Source organism: Saccopteryx bilineata, chromosome 1 (assembly GCF_036850765.1).
Source record: "Saccopteryx bilineata isolate mSacBil1 chromosome 1, mSacBil1_pri_phased_curated, whole genome shotgun sequence".
In the NCBI taxonomy this organism is placed as follows: Eukaryota; Metazoa; Chordata; class Mammalia; order Chiroptera; family Emballonuridae; genus Saccopteryx; species Saccopteryx bilineata.
In genome coordinates, this window is record NC_089490.1 from 306,153,995 (window position 1) to 306,171,496 (window position 17,502).

A 17,502-nucleotide genomic window follows, 5' to 3' on the forward strand; every position below is an offset into this window, starting at 1 on the left:
CTTTACAATCATGATCAGAACCTTAAGGAAGTACTTAATACTACTGACAAGCATACTGTATCTCTTTGGGCCACTATTATTTCTGTCAACAGATGACTTGCCTTATACTTGAGAAAATTGAAGCAATTAGAGAACTTCCATTGACTCCCACTATATCAATGACTCACTACCATCTACATACACACACATACTCTACTTTGTATTTACTAAACTGTTCCTTTTGTGTGTGTGACAGACAGAGAGAGGGATAGATAGGGACAGACAAGAAGGGAGAGAAATGAGAAGCATCAGTTCTTCATTGTGGCTCCTTAGTTGTTCATTGCTTTCTCATATGTGCCTTGACCGGGGGGCTACAGCAGACCAAGGGACCCCTTGCTCAAGCCAGTGACTTTTGAGCTCAAGCCAGCAACCACGGGGTTATGTCTGTGATTCCCATGCTCAAGCCAGCCCCATGCTCAAGCTAGCGAGCCCTCGCACAAGCCTGCAACTTCAGGTTTTCAAACTTGCGTTCTCCATATCCCAGTCTGAGGCTCTATCCACTGCACTACCGCCTAGTCAGGCTCATGTGCCTTTTTTTTTTTTTTTTTTGTTCATTTTAGAGAGGAGAGAGAAAGGAAGAGAGAGAGACAGAGAGGGAGAGAGAGAGAGAAGGTGGGGAGGAGCTGGAAGCATCAACTCCCATATGTGCCTTAACCAGGCAAGCCCAGGGTTTCGAACCGGCGACCTCAGCATTTCCAGGTCGACGCTTTATCCACTGCGCCACCACAGGTCAGGCCTCATGTGCCTTTTTAAGGCCAATCCCTCCACTCAGAGTCTTGGTGATATCATTTCTCCCCTTTTCTACATCATTAGTTTTTTTTCCCTATTCTCATGCTTCTAAGTGTATACACATCCTATTATCTTCTAGACTAGTGGTCCCCAACCCCCGGGCCACGGACCGGTACTGGTCCATGGGCCATTTGGCTCAGTATTTATTTCTGTACTCATTTCACTGATGATCTCATCTAGTCTCATGGTTTTAAATAGCATCTAGCCCTGGCTGGGTAGTTCTGTTTGAGCACTGTCCTGATGCGCCAGGATTGCGGGTTCAGTCCCCAGCCAGAAGAGCACGTGCAGGGTTCAACCAGTGAGTGCGTGGATAGGTGGAACAAAAAAAATTGATGTTTCTCTATCTCTCAAAATCAATAAATTTGTTTTTTAATAAAAAAATTATAAATAGCCTCCCCAGGCATGGCACAGTGGATAGATCATTGGACTGGGATGCGGAGGACCCAGGTTAAAAACCCTGAGGTTGCCGGCTTGAGCACAGGCTCATCTGGTTTGAGCAAGGCTCACCAGCTTGAGCCCAAGGACACTGCGTTGAGCAAGGGGTCACTCGATCTGCTGTAGCCCCCCCCCCCCCGTCAAGGCACATATGAGAAAGCAATCAATGAACAACTAAGGAGCCGCAACGAAGAATTGATGCTTCTCATCTCTCTTCCAGTCTGTACCTATCTGTCCCTCTCTGTCTCTCTCACACACACACACACACACAAATTATAAATCTATATACTGATGACTCAAATTTATAACTCCATCCATACCTCTTCTCTATACTCTAGAAATATATGCCACTTGGCTCTTTAATATCTCATTAACATGTCCAAAATAGAACTGATTTTCTTTTTTTTTTTTAGAGAGAGAGAGAAAGGGAGGGACAGATAGGGACAGACAGGAAGGGAGAGAGATGAGAAGCATCAACTTGTGGTTGCAACATCTTAGTTGTTCATTGATTACATGCCTGGGGCAGGGGAGCTCCAGCTGAGCCAGTGACCATGGAGTCATGTCTATGATCCCACGCTCAAGCCAGCGACCCTGTGCTCAAGCTGGTGAGTCTGTGCTCAAGCCTGCGAACCCGTGCTTAAGCCAGAGACCTCAGGGTTTCGAACCTGTGTCATTGACTCTCTATCCACTGTGCCATCACTGGGTCAGGCTGAACTGATTTTCTTTTCCATCTGCACACTAAACCTGTTTGAGAGTTTTCTCCCTCTCAACTGATAACAGTTCTTCCTTCTAATGTCTAAGGCTAAAAACTGTGGAGTCCTCCTTGACTCCTATCTCTCCTATTACATATCAATCCATGAGGAAGTTCTGTTACTTCTAGTTTAAAACACATCCATTTAAAACCTGACCACTTCTTACCACCTTCACTCTTAACATCAAGGCAGTATGATCTCTCACTAGGATTCTTAAAGTGGCCGCCTACTTCCAAGCTTGCCTGCCTACAGTATATTCTTCACAACAGTCAGAGTGATCCTATCAAAATGTAAGTCAGATCATGTCACTCCTCTACTCAGAACCTTTCAATGACTCCCACCTCAGTCAGATTCAGAGCTAAAATTCTTCCAGTGGACTGCAAGACTCAACAAGACCTGGTTTACTATTACCTCTCTGACTTCATAGTTCCCAACTCTTCCCCTTTCTCACACTGCTTCACTGACCCCCTTTCTTCCTCAAGCACATCAGGCACTGGTTTCTCAGCTTCAAATGCCTTCCCCCAAGATATTCACACTTCATTCAGTGTTTTCCATGTGAGCTTCCCCAACCACCCTAATTACAATAGCAAGAAACCTCTTCCCAAATATTTTTCCCCTTACCTATCCTTTTCCCAAAAAAATTTTAACTTCTCAGAATTCTGTTATGTATTGGTTTATTATGTTTATTTTTAGTTGTTTATCTTTCTTAAAAAAATGCAAGTCTCACAATGGCAGACATTTTTTTAAAATAAATTTTGTTTGAGAAAGAAACATTGAATTGTTTCACTCACCCATGCATTCATTGGTTGATTCCTGCATATACCCCGACCTGGATGAACCCCCAACCCTGGCATCAGGATGTTGCTCCAACCAACTGAGCTACCTCACAAGGACCAGACAGACATTTCTTTGTAAGACTTTTTAAAAAAGATTTTTATGGCCCTGGCCAGTTGGCTCAGTGTTAGAGCATCGCCCTGGCATGCAGGAGTCCCGGGTTCGATTCCCGGCCAAGGCACACAGGAGAAGCACCCATCTGCTTCTCCACCCCCCCCCTTTTCTCTCTGTCTCTCTCTTCCCCTCCTGCAGCCAAGGCTCCATTGGAGCAAAGTTGGCTCAGGCGCTGAGGATGGCTCTGTGGCCTCTGCCTCAGGCGCTAGAATGGCTCTGGTTGCAACAGAGCAACGCCCCCTGGTGGGCATGCCAGGTGGATCCCGGTCAGGCGCATGCGGGAGTCTGCCTGACTGCCTCCCCGTTTACAGCTTCAGAAAAATACAAAAAAAAAAAAGATTTTTATTTATTCATTTTAGTGAAAGGAGAGATTGACAGAGGAAGAAAGGAGGGAAGGAGCAGGAAGCATCAACTAATAGTTGTTTCTTGTATGTGTCTTGACTGAGCAAGCCAGGGTTTTGAATCAGGTCAACACCTCATTCACTTCACCACCAAAGGTCAGGCCAGGCAGACTTTTTTTTTTTTTTTTTTTTTTTAGCAAGGCAGACATTTTTTTTAAATATTTTATTTATTGATTTTTAGAGAGAGGGGAGAGAGAGAGAGAGAAGGGGGAGGAGCAGGAAGCATCAACTCCCATATATGCCTTGACCAGGCAAGCCCAAGGTTTCGAACCGGCAACTTTAGTGTTCCAGGTCGACGCTTTATCCCGCTGTGCCACCACAGGTCAAGCCAAGGCAGACATTTTTAAAATCTATTTGTTCACTGATAAATCCCAGCCTCTAAGCACATAGAATTTACTCAATACAGATATAATGAATAAATTGACTTATCCTTTAATTAATCCATACCTTTGTAGATACTGTTACTTCTGCCTTCATTTCAACACTTTCTATCTGGCACATCTCTGTTCCACTTTTTTTTTTTTTTTTATAGAGACAGGGAGAGAGTCAATTATTCATTGTGGCACCTTAGTTGTTCACTGATTGCTTTCTCATTGTGCCTTGACCAGAGAGCTACAGCAGATTGACCTCTTGCTCAAGCTAGCAACCTTGGGCTCAAGCAAGAGACCTTGAGCTTCAAACCAGCGACCTTTGGGCTCGAACCAGCGACCATGGGGTCATGTCTATGATCCCACACTCAAGCCAGCGACCTCAGGGTTTCAAACCTGGCTCCTCCACGTCCCAGTCCAATGCTCTATCTACTGCGCCATCGCCTGGTCAGGCTTTGTCCCACTTTCAAAACTAGTTAACTTTTAACTTTATTTATTTATGTTCAATAGAGAAGGAGGGAGAGAGAGATAGAGCACAACAGGAACATTCATCTGTTCCTGTATGTACCCTGACCAGGGATCGAACTGGCAACCTCTATACTCCCCGATGATGCTCTAACCATCTGAACTATCTGGACAAGGCAAAACCAGTTAGTAACTATTTTGAAAAGTCTTTTCTGACCCTGGCCAGTTTGCTCAGTGGATAGAGGGTCAGCCAGCGTGTGGATGTCCTGGGTTCTATTCCTGGTCAGGGCACACATGAAAAGTAACCATCTGCTTCTTTTCCCCTCCCCTTTCTCTCTTTTTATCTCTTGCAGCCAGTGGCTTGATTGGTTCAAGTGTCAGCCAGGCACTGAGGATAGTTTGGTTGGTCCCAGAAGGGAGTTGCCAGGTAGATCCCAGTCGGGGCGCATGCAAGAGTTTGTCTCTCTATCCTCTCACTTAAAAAAAAAAAGTCTTTTCTGCCCTGGCTGGGTAGTGACCCAGTACTCCAAGGTTGTAGGTTCTATCTCCAGTGAGAACAGATACAAGAATGAGCTAATGAATACATAAATAAGTGGAACAACAAATCAGTGTTTCTCTCTCTTTCTCTCTCTCCCCTTCTCTCTCTAAAATCAATAATTTTTTAAAAAAGATTTTATTTATTGATTTTACAGATTGGGGGGAATGAGAAGTATCAACTCATAGTTGCTTCAATTTAGTTGTTCATTTTTGCCTGTTTGTCATATGTGCCTTGACCAGGCAAGCCCAGGGTTTCAAACCAGCAATCTCAACATTGCAGGTCAACGATCTATATATACACTCTGCCACCACAGGCCAGGTGAAAAAATAATAAATTTAATTTTTTTAAGTCTTTTCTTCCCTGGCCGGATAGCTCGCTTGGTTAGAGCATTGTCCCAAAGCACAGAGGTTGCCAATTTCATCCCCAGTCAGGGCATATACAAGAGCAAATTAGTGTTTCTCTCTCTTTCCCCCTTTTTCTCTTTCTAAAATCAATCAATAATTTTTTTAAATAAAGTATTTTCTGATTTTTCCAAACTGCTTGTTCTTGCACTTCTTTTTTTAAAGAGGTTTTTAAATTTTTTTTAAAGATTTTATTTATTTATTTTAGAGAGAGAAAGAGAGAGAGAAGGGCGAGGAGCAGGAAGCATCAACTCTCATATGTGCCTTGACCAGGCAAGCCCAGGGCTTCGAACCAGTGACCTCAGCTTTCCAGGTCAATACTTTATCCACTGTGCCACCACAGGTCAGGCTTCTTGCCCTTCTGTTGGGTCTCTTTTAGCACACATTCTCTATTTATATTTGTTTCCCTTACTAAACTAAGATTTTTAAGGAAGGCACAGTATCTAATTCATCTTTGTAATCCTAGCCTATCACTTTATCTGGCTTTTATCTAGTAGGTTTTCAAACAGTGAAACAGCAAACTCTACTTGCTATGCTTGGTACTGGATTGATAAAGGGCAGAGTTTAGTGGCAGTTTGCCACAGAGGGAGATGCAGGCCTGGGGACTCATTTCCTAAAGGCCTGTAGGCTAAGACTGCCTCACAGTTAATGCCAGCTGAGTCACTCCTCCATCTCAGCCTCTAACTCTGAAACAGAGATTTTGATCCCTGATTAGCAACCCTTCTCTACCAAGCAAGGTCAATGCAGGGTTGCCTTTGCATAAGACCCAAGAGGGAAGAAGGAGAGGTTGGGCAGCTGAAGAGCTTTTATAGAAGACATAGCTTGAAATCCCAGGTTCCTTAGGAACTGATTGTTCTAACTCCCTCTTGTTTTTGCCAAGCCTGGATTTCAGGATTTGTATCCTTAGTAGAGCTGAAAGAAGCACTGGTTTATAGCACCACATTTTTCCTTGTAGGATTTACCATGCAAGCTTTGGATGGTATAAAAATAAGAATTACATGTCAGACTTCTTGCACAGTAAGAAAGCTTATGTTTAGAAGCTCCATGTTTTAATGCATTCTGGTGTTGTCAAATCCAAAAGCAATTAAAACACTGTTGTGTGGTGTTTAATAATATTATTGTGTGGTTTTGAATTATACTTGATAAAATAGCTATTGTTTCCGCTAAGGACAGTGTGCATTTTTACCTTGATGTCATCTCACTCTGGGTTTCAAGAGGGTAGGGAACTTAATAGAACAAGTGAATATAATTCTGAAATAGCAGTGAATTCTAAGGTGATGGTAGAAAACTGGTTACCAATTTCAGTGACCTTCAGATGATATATTAGAAAGAAAGCTATGTAAGCCCAGGCTTGGTTTAAAAAAAAAAGAAAAAGTAATGTTAGCTAAAAATATTAAGTCAGAAGTGATATTTTGATTATTACTTTACCTTGAACTCTGTTGTGGTTTCATCTGTCTTGAATATGCTAGTAGGAGTATTTATTATACCACATTACTACTACATTGAGAAAGCTAATTTCCACTTCACCCATGGCTCCACATTTCACCTCAGCTGCACTGAGGGTAAACGCTGATGCCAAATGGCCCTTGGTTTGGGACTTTTGAGTTTGTTTACTCTGTCATCACCATCTGACTCCCTCCACCCATTCCAGAGACGGCAGCCTATAAAGACAGATAACCTTCCAAAGTCATGGGCAGAAAATCCTCAAGAACACAAATCAGCAACAAAACCCATTCTTTTTCTCTCTTAATACTTAGTCCCTGGCCAAGTGGCTCAGTGGTTAAAGTGTCATCCTGGTGCACCGAGGTTGTGGGCTCCATCCCCTTCAGGGCATATAGGAGAAGCAATCAGTGAATGCACAACAAAATGGAACAATTAAGTGAAACAAGGAGTTGATGCTTCTCTCTCTCTCAATCACAATGGAAAAATAAATGAATAAATACAATATCTGTAGCTGCATTTGTCCACCACAAAGTCCCCTTGCAGGTTAGCAGAAATCACTCATATTAGAAGATCTGAAACAAAATGTTACTCTCCTGACTTTTCAGCACAAAATGAAATAGAGAGAGGTGAGTGAGTCAGGTGTAGAGGACTGGAATGTGGGACTTGATTCCTGGTTTCCTAACTCTAACTGCATCCTCTCTACTGTAGGATATTTAAGTGGGTATTGCACTGTGAGGGATAGGAGTAGGGAAGGGAGGTGGTTTGCTTTTTTAGTTTTTATTCAGAAACTTAAACCTGAACTCTAACACACATGGTAAAACACTCCATTTCAACTTTAGCTGAACCAAGTGATTCGTAACATAATAATTTCTGTCAGAACCTTGATATTTCCTGGGTTTTAATTCATAAGATTGGTTAGATGTTAAAACAAAGGGTTCAGGCCTGACAGGTAGTGGCACAGTGGACAGAGCATCAACCAGGATGCTGAGGTCTCTGGTTTGAAACCTCAATATTGCTGCCTTGAGTGCAGGATTATCCATATGATCCCAAGGTCACTGGTTTGAGCCCAAGGTTACTGGCCTGAGCAAGGGGTCGCTGGCTTGGCTTGAGCACCCCCAGTTAAGGCATAGATGAAAAGCAATCAACTAACAAAGAGGAGAAGCTAACACCTAATCCTAAACATCTAAAAAAGTAAATTAATCGGTGATCATTTAACTACCCAGTCTCTACCTATTTCAAAGTAAGTTCTCAGTGTTTTTTAATTAAATTTACTGGGGGTAACTTGGTTAATAAATTATACAAATTTTAGGTATAATGCAATATCCAGAGGCAGATTAAGGTCAGTTGAGGCCCCGGCGCAGAAGAAAATATTGGGCCCATTAAAAAAAAAGAGAGACGGGGAAAATAAAAATACATGTTAAACATATTTTTAAATAAATAAAAAATATTATGTACTATTAATGTTAAAATTGCACATATGAAACCAAACTTGGTGTCACTAAAAAAAGTATAAAGTTGGAGTTTTGCGGGGCCCTTCAGAAGTCAGGGCCCAGGGCATACGCCCTGTACATCCATCATTAAATCCGCCTCTGGCAATATCTATGTGTTGTATGTTTACCATCCAACTCTAGTATCCTTTTTTTTTTTTTGCACTTTTATTTTTATTTATTTATTATTTTTTTTTACAGAGACAGAGAATCAGAGAGAGAGATAGACAGGGACAGACAGACAGGAACAGAGAGATGAGAAGCATCAATCATTAGTTTCTCGTTGTGCATTGCAACACCTTAGTTGTTCATTGATTGATTTCTCATACGTGCCTTGACCGCGGGCCTTCAGCAGACTGAGTGACCCCTTGCTTAAGCCAGCGACCTTGGGTCTAAGCTGGTGAGCTTTGCTCAAACCAAATGAGCCCGCGCTCAAGCTGACGACCTCGGGGTCTCGAACCTGGGTCCTCGGCGTCCCAGTCTGAAGCTCTATCCTCTGCGCCACCGCCTGGTCGGGCTCTAGTATCCTTTTTGTTTGTTTGGTTTTTTGTGACAGAGACAGAGAGAGGGACAGATAGGGACAGACAGACTGGAAGGGAGAGAGATGAGAAGCATCAATTCTTTGTTGTGGCATCTTAGTTGTTCACTGATTGCTTTTCTCACATGTGCCTTGATGGGGTGGGGGGGGGTGGGGTTACAGCAGACCGAGTAACCTCTTGCTCAAGCCAGCGACCTTGGGCTCAAGATGGTGAGCTTTGCTCAAACCAGATGAGCCCGCGCTCAAGCTTGCGACCTTGGGGTTTTAAACGTGGGTTATCCACATCCCAGTCCAACACTCTATCCACTGTGCCACCGCCTGGTCAGGCCAACTCTAGTATCTTGTTACTACATATCTGTCCATTCTTTACCCTCTTAGTCTTCCCCCCACTCCCCAAGTTCTCAGTTTTTAAACTTGATATCAGAAGCTCATGTAACTTCACATAGGAGGCATTAATAAATGTGGCCTTTTTTTTTTGAGAGGAGGGGAGATAGATAGACTCCCACATGTACCCCAACTTGGATCCATCCAGCAACCCCCATCTGGGGCTAATGCTCGAATCAACCAAGATATCCTCAGCGCCTAAGGCCAATGCTTGGACCAACTGAGGCACTGGCTGCAAGAGGGGAAGAGAGAGAGAAGGAGGAGAGTGAGGGGAGAAGCAAATGGTTGCTTTTTATGTGTGCTTCGACCCGGAATCAAACCTGGGATGTCCAGATGTCGAGCCAACGCTCTATCCACTGAGCCAACCAGCCAGAGCCATTAAATGTAGCTTTTAATTTAAGATTACATTCTTTTCTTTTTCTTTTAGCAAGAGAGAGGAAGAGAGGGAGGGACAGACAGGAAGGGAGAAAGATGAGAAGCATCAGCTCATAGTTACGGCATCTTAGTTGTTCATTGATTGCTTTCTCATGTGTGCCTTGACTGGGGGCTCTAGCCAAGCCAGTGACCTCTTGCGCAACCCAGCAACTCTAGGCTCTAGCCATTAACCACAGGATCATGTCAATAATCCCATGCTCAAACCAAAGACCCTTCACTCAAGCTGGTGAACCTGTGCTCAAGCTAGCAACCTCGGGGTTTCGAACCTGGGACCTCAGCATCCCAGGTCAGTACTCCATCCACCATGCCACCACTGGTAAGGTTCATGGGTGCTTTTTTTATGACAGCAGTTTCAATGGGGGTGGCAGGCAAATGATCATCGTTTTAAGTGTACATGAAAGACGGTAAAGAAGTGAAGGCTGTGAGCGTAGTTTCTTTTTAAGAAAGTTTGCTACAACTTCATTGAGCAATTCTGCTCTCCCCTTTTTATTGATACTTCCCCTCAAGTTATAGTCAGGCTCAGTATATCTTTTTTGTGTGTGTGACAGAGACAGAGAAATTTAGAGAGAGGGACAGATAGGGACAGACAAACAGGAAGGGAGAGAGATGAGAAACATCAATTCTTCATTGTGGGCACCTTAGTTATTCATTGATTGCTTTCTCATATGTGCCTTGACCAGAGGCCTACAGCAGACTGAGTGACCCCTTGCTCAAACCAGATGAGCCCGTGTTCAAGGTGGTGACCTCGGGGTCTTGAACTGGGGTCCTCTGTGTCCCAGGCCAACACTCTATCCACTGCGCCACTGCTTGGTCAGGCTCAGTATATCTATTTTTAAAGTTTAAAAAAAAAAAAAAAAAAGAGGCCCTGGCTGGTTCACGCTGTAGTAGAGCATCAGCCTGGTATGTGGATGTCCCAGATTTGATTCCAAGTCAGAGCACACAGGAGAAGCAACCATCTGCTTTCCCCCACTTACTTCTCTCTCTCTCTTTTCCTCCTGCAGCAATGGCTCAATTGGTTCAAGCACATTGGCCTGGGGCACTGAGGATGGCTCCATGGAGCCTCTGCCTCAGGCACCAAAAATAGCTCAGTTGCGAGCATAGCCCCAGATGGGCAGAGCATTGGCCCCAGACAGGGGTTGCCAGATGGATCCTGGTCAGGGAACATGCAGGAGTATGTCTCTCTATCTCCCCTCCTGTCACTTGGAAAAAAGAAGAAAAAAAATAAAAGAACCTTCCCTTTACTTCATCCTACTGACCTATCTTTCATTACCTTTCTCTTTACAAGTGAATGGCAGTGTGTAAATGTATCTTTTTTTGTGTGCCAGACAGATACAGAGAGACGGACAGATAGGGACAGACAGACAGAAAGGGGGAGAAATGAGAAGCATCAAATTTTTGTAGCGGCACCTTAGTTGTTCATTGATTGCTTTCTCATATGTGCCTTGGCCAGGGGGCTACAGCAGACCCAGTGACCCCTTGCTCAAGCCAGTGACCTTGGGCTCAAGCTGGTGAGCTTTTGCTCAAACCAGATGAGCCCGCGCTCAAGCTGGCGACCTCAGGGTTTCAAACTTGGGTCCTCTGCGTCACAGTCCAACGCTCTATCCACTGCACCACCTCCTGGTCAAGCATGTGAATATATCTTAAATCTTTCTTCTGTTGGTTCTCAAGTTTTTCATTTATTTCCTGACTTTGGCGCTCTTGTTATGTATCACTCTATGATGTGGCTAGATAGATAGATATAGATCTCCACATACTTATTTTTACTTTGCCTTTGCCTTTTCTCTTTTGCTCACACCCTACATTAATACATCAGCAAATCCTTAGTCTATCTTCATTTGCCCTGAATTTGTCATCACCTCTACACTATCACCCAAGGCCAAAACACCATCATTTCTTACCTGGACCTCTGTAGTAACCTTCCCACAGATCTCCCTGCTTTCCTGTTGCCTCTCTGTTGTCTAACTATTCTTCTACCAGCAGCCAGAGTGATCTTTACAAACATTAAGATGTATTTTGTCACCCTGACTGAATAGCTCAGTTGGTTAGAGCATCATCCCAAAACGTGAAGGTTGTAGGTTTGATTCCTGGTCAGGATGCACACAAGAACAGATCAGTGTTTCTCCCTTTTTCTCTTTCTCTCTCCTTTTCTCTCTCCCTTCCTCTCTCTAAAATCACTAAATAATTTTTTCAGTATAATTCTTCTATTCAGAACCCTTTAATGGCTTGTCACTTCATTTTAAGCCCCTGTGCAATTTTTTTTGTTATTTATTATTTTTTAGGGAGAGAAACATTGATTTGTTGTTCCACTTATTTATGCATTCATGGGTTAATTCTTTTTATTTTTGTGACAGAGACAGAGAAAGACAGAGAGAGGGACAGACAGACAGGAAGGGAGAGAGATGAGAAGCATCAATTCCTCCTTGCGACACCTTAAATTGTTCATTGACTGCTTTCTCATATGTGCCTTGACTGGGGGACTACAGCAGACCGAGTGACCCCTTGCTCAAGCCAGTGACTTTGGGCTCAAGCTGGTGAGCCTTGCTTAAACCAGATGAGCCCATGCTCAAGCCAGAAAACTCGGGATTTCAAACCTGGGTCCTCCGCCTCCCAATCCAATGCTCTATCCATTGCGCAACTGCCTGGACAGGCCATGGGTTGATTCTTGAATGTGCCTTGAATGGAGGTTGAACCCACAATCTTAGAATGTCTGGATGCTCTAACCAACTGAACTACCCAGTCAGGACTGGCCCTTGTATGTTTTAAAACACACTCTCCTTCGTTACTTCTGTCACCTCTTTTCCTGCCACTCTCCTGTCATTTTACTCCAGTCACTCTGGTCCCTTTGTTGTCTCCTAAACACACTGCACCTCAGGCCTCTCACATTTATGCTTGAAATGGTCTTTCCTCAGACATCGTTGGTTTACTCTTTCACTTCCTTCAGTGCTCTGTTCAAACATGCCCTTAACCCAAAACTCTTCCCTGGCCATCCTGTAAACTGTCACACCACAGCCTTTCCCAACTCTCTACTCTCTTTCTTTCTCTCTCTCTCTCTCTCTCTCTCTCTCTCTCTCTCTCTTTAGCAAGTGAGAGAATGAGACAGAGAGAGGGACAGATAGACAGGAAGGGAGAGAGATGAGAAGCGCCAATCATTTGTTGCAGCACCTTAATTATTCATTGATTGCTTTCTCATATGTGCCTTGACCAGGTTACAGCCAAGCCAGCGACCTTTGGCTTTAAGCTGGAGACCCTTGGGCTCAAGCCGGTAACCTCAGGGTTTTAAACCTGGGTCCTCTGCGTCCCAGTCCGACGCTCTGTCCAGTGTGCCACCACCTGGTTAGGTCAACTCTCTACTCTCTTTATCCTACATATACAGTGGTCCCTCTATCACTAACCCCTCTATCACAGGGGTTAGGTTTTAGAATCCCTCGCGATAGGCGAAAATCGGTTAAGTAGTGACCTTATATTTATTTTTATTTTATTTATTTTTTTTTTTGCATTTTTCTGAAGCTGGAAACAGGGAGAGACAGTCAGACAGACTCCCGCATGCGCCCGACCGGGATCCACCCGGCATGCCGGGCGATGCTCTGCCCATCCTGGGTGTTGCCATGTTGCGACCAGAGCCACTCTAGCGCCTGAGGCAGAGGCCACAGAGCCATCCCCAGCGCCCGGGCCATCTTTGCTCCAATGGAGCCTTGGCTGCGGGAGGGGAAGAGAGAGACAGAGAGGAAGGCGCGGCGGAGGGGTGGAGAAGCAAATGGGCGCTTCTCCTGTGTGCCCTGGCCGGAATTGAACCCGGGTCCTCCGCACGCTAGGCCAACGCTCTACCGCTGAGCCAACCGGCCAGGGCCACCTTATATTTATTTTATTATTTATATATATATTTTAGGTTTTATAAACCTTCCCTACACTCTTTTTTTTTTTTCAATTTTTTTTTTTCAGAATGTAGGGTTGTTTTTTTTTTAATTTATTTTATTTATTCATTTTTAGAGAGGAGAGAGAGAGGGAGAAAGAGAGACAGAGAGGGAGAGAGAGACAGAGAGAGAGGAGGGGGGAGGAGCTGGAAGCATCAACTCCCATATGTGCCTTGACCAGGCAAGCCCAGGGTTTCGAACCAGCGACCTCAGCATTTCCAGGTCGACGCTTTATCCACTGTGCCACCACAGGTCAGGCTAAAATTTATTTATTTATTCATTTTTTTTTTAGAGAGGAGAGAGACAGAGAGAGAGAGAGAGAGAGAGAGAGGAGGAGAGACAGAGAGAGAGAAGGGGGGGAGGAGCTGGAAGCATCAACTCCCATATGTGCCTTGACCAGGCAAGCCCAGGGTTTCGAACCGGCAACCTCAGCATTTCCAGGTCGGCGCTTTACCCACACTCTTATAAACCTTTTTCACACTGTTAATAACCTTTCCCACACTCTTATAAACACTTCCTATGCTCTTAAACACTTTCCTACACTCTTAAACCTACGTAATTTTTTTTTTTTTTTGTATTTTTTTCTGAAGTTAGAAACGGGGAGAGACAGACAGACTCCCGCATGCGCCCGACCGGGATCTACCTGGCACGCCCACCAGGGGGCGATGCTCTGCCCCACCGGGGCGTCGCTCTGTTGCGACCAGAGCCACTCTAGCTCCTGGGGCAGAGGCCAAGGAGCCATTCCCAGCGCCCGGGCCATCTTTGCTCCAATGTAGCCTCGGCTGCCGGAGGGGAAGAGAGAGACAGAGAGGAAGGAGAGGGGGAAGGGTGGAGAAGCAGATGGGCGCTTCTCCTGTGTGCCCTGGCCGGGAATCGAACCCAGGACTTCCGCACGCCAGGCTGACGCTCTACCACTTAGCCAACCAGCCAGGGCCAACCTATGTAATTTTAACAACATATAAAATTCTATATGGGTACTACAACTTGAATGATGAAGATGATGAATTAGCTTATAAAATAATGTTATTTTAAGAAAATGCTTATTTTACTGCAAAAATAATTAAAATAATAAATATATAAAATACCTATATATCGCAAAATCCCACGACATAGCGAAAAATCCGCAATACAAAATTAGATATATACAATTTTTAAATCCACGACACAGTGAGACCGCAAAAAGTGAACTGCGATATGGCGAGGGACAACTGTATAGCACTTGTCACCAACTGACTTTTTTTTTTTTTTTTTACAAAGACAGAGAGAGAGTCAGAGAGAGGGATACAGAGGGACAGACAGACAGGAGCAGAGAGAGATGAGAAGCATCAATCATCAGTTTTTCATTGCGACACCTTAGTTGTTCATTGATTGCTTTCTCATATGTGCCTTGACCATGGGGCTACAGCAGACCGAGTAACCCCTTGCTCGAGCCAGCGACCTTGGGTCCAAGCTAGTGAGCTTATCTCAAACCAGATGAGCCCGCACTCAAGCTGGCGACCTCGGGGTCTTTTTTTTTTTTTTTTTTTTACCTCGGGGTCTTGAACCTGGATCCTCCACATCCCAGTCCGACGCTCTATCCACTGCGCCACCGCCTGGTCAGGCACCAACTGACTTCTTTTTTTTTAAGATTTTATTTATTCATTATAGAGAGGGGAGAGAGAGAGAGAGAGAGAGAGAGAGAAGGGGGAAGGAGCAGGAAGCATCAACTCCCATATGTGCGTTGACCAGGCAAGTCCAGGGTTTTGAACCAGCAACCTCAGCGTTTCCAGGTTGATGCTTTATCCACTGCGCCACCACAGGTCAGGCCCCAACTGACTTCTTATAATAATTTATTCACTGCCTATTTCTCTTCACAAGACTGTGAGCACCTACAAAGTATACCTACCCAGAGCACCACCCCTGAAGAAGCAGATAAAGATAAACAAGAAATTCTTTCTGCCCTTGAGGAATCCACAGTTCAGTGAGTCATACAACCTAACAAGTAATTAATATGGAAATGCTGAAAGCAGTTGGACGCAAGGGTCTGAAGCCTGCTGTTTGGGCTGCAATTATGGCACTCTTCAGCCCGGGTAGCAGTAAATAACTTAAGTCCACTCCAAGAGAATGTGAGCAATGAAAAGGACTCAGGAGACACCAGTGTTTAAGGGGCAAAGAGCAGAGAAAGGAAGCTAAGAAGAAATAAAGAAGCTTTTCAGAAAAGCTGAAAGAAGAGAGTCACTAATGTTGGGGCTACTACAGTGTTTTTCTAGAATACACATAGCAAGGAGCATTCATTACAATTTACCATGTGTCAGTTACTATTCTAAGCACATTCCATATGTTCACACATTAAACCTCACAACAACCCAGGGAGTTAGGCACTCATATGACCCTGTTTTAAGAGAGGACACTAATTCACTCACCCAAGTGAACACCCTACAGAGAAATAAAGATTAGAACCCAAGCACATTTGAGTTTGTACCATCAATCACTATGTTGTTACCCATAATACTACGCTAACTATTCTAGCTTTATATGCCCTTTCCTATTTCATTGAGTACTATTAGGGTTCAAGTACTGCTCTAGGTTCTGGATGTAGAATAGTGAAATGACGTCCCTTCCTTCACGGAGCTCATATTCATTGTGGGGGAAACTGACACTGACCAAATCCACAGGTGCATAATAAAGTTCTATGAAGAAAAATGGAGTAAGGCATCATGAACAATAGGGGGCAGCCTCTCTGAGGAGATGGCATTTAAGTAGAGATGTACAGGGAGAGAGGAGCCAAGAGGATATCTGGGGTAAGAACATTCCAGGCAGAAGAAACAACAAGTGCACAAGCCTTCAGGTGTGAGTGTGCCTGGTGTGTTCCAGGAACTGAAAGGAGGTCAGTGCAATAGAACACAATGAAGTTGAGAGAGAGACACACACAAAAAGTAAGGTCAGAAAGATGTGGAAGGTTTCCAGAACTTTATTGTTAAGTGAAAAAGATTAAAGGGTCAGGTATAGTTGTTTGTATGGTGATCACACTGAGTAAAGAAAATATGTGTGTGTGTACACATCCATATATATATATATATACATATAAAAGATATATCTATATATGTGCTTGTCCATCTTCTGAAATATTAGACAACAAACTTTCCAGTGATTACCTTTTTCATTTTACATTATTCTATACTTGAAAATTTTACCTTGTATACATTTTTTTTTCAGACACAGAGAGAGAGTCAGAGAGAGGGATAGACAGGGAAAGACAGATAGGAATGGAGAGAGATGAGAAGCATCAATCATCAGTTTTTCATTGCAACACCTTAGTTGTTCATTGATTGCGTTCTCATATGTGCCTTGACTGTGGCCCAAGCAGACTGAGTAACCCCTTGCTCAAGCCAGCTACCTTGGGCTCAAGCTGGTGAGCTTTTTGCTCAAACCAGATGAGCCGGCACCCAAGCTGGCAACCTTGCGGTCTCAAACTTGGGTCTTCCACGTCCCAGTCTGACGCTCTATCCACTGCGCCACAGCTTGGTCAGGCTGTATACATTATTTTTATAACAAAATCATAGCTTTAAAAAAAATAGCCAGGCGGTGGCACAGTGGATAGAGTGTCGGACTAAGACGCGGAGGACCCAGGTTCAAGACCCTGAGGTTGCTAGCTTGAGCGCGGGCTCATCTGGTTTGAGCAGGGCTCACCAGCTTGAGCCCAAGGTCGCTGGCTCGAGCAAGGGGTCACTTGGTCTGCTGTAGCCCCATGGTCAAGGCACATATGAGAAATCAATCAATGAACAACTAAGGAACTGCAACGAAGAATTGATGTTTCTCATTTCTCTTCGTTCCTGTCTGTCTGTCCCTACCTTCTCTCTCTCTGACTCTCTCTGTCTCTGCCACAAAAAAAAAGAAAAGAAAAATAAATAGGCCCTGGCAGGTTGGCTCAGTGGTAGAGCATTGGACTGGCGTGCAGGAGTCCCGGGTTCGATTCCCGGCCAGGACACACAGGAGAAGCGCCCATCTGCTTCTCCACCCCTCCCCCTCTCCTTCCTCTCTGTCTCTCTCTTCCCCTCCCAAAGCCAAGGCTCCATTGGAGCAAAGTTGGCCCGGGTGCTGAAGATGGCTCTGTGGTCTCTGCCTCAGGCGCTAGAATGGCTCTGGATGCAACAGAGCAATGCCCCAGATGGGCAGAGCATCACCCCCT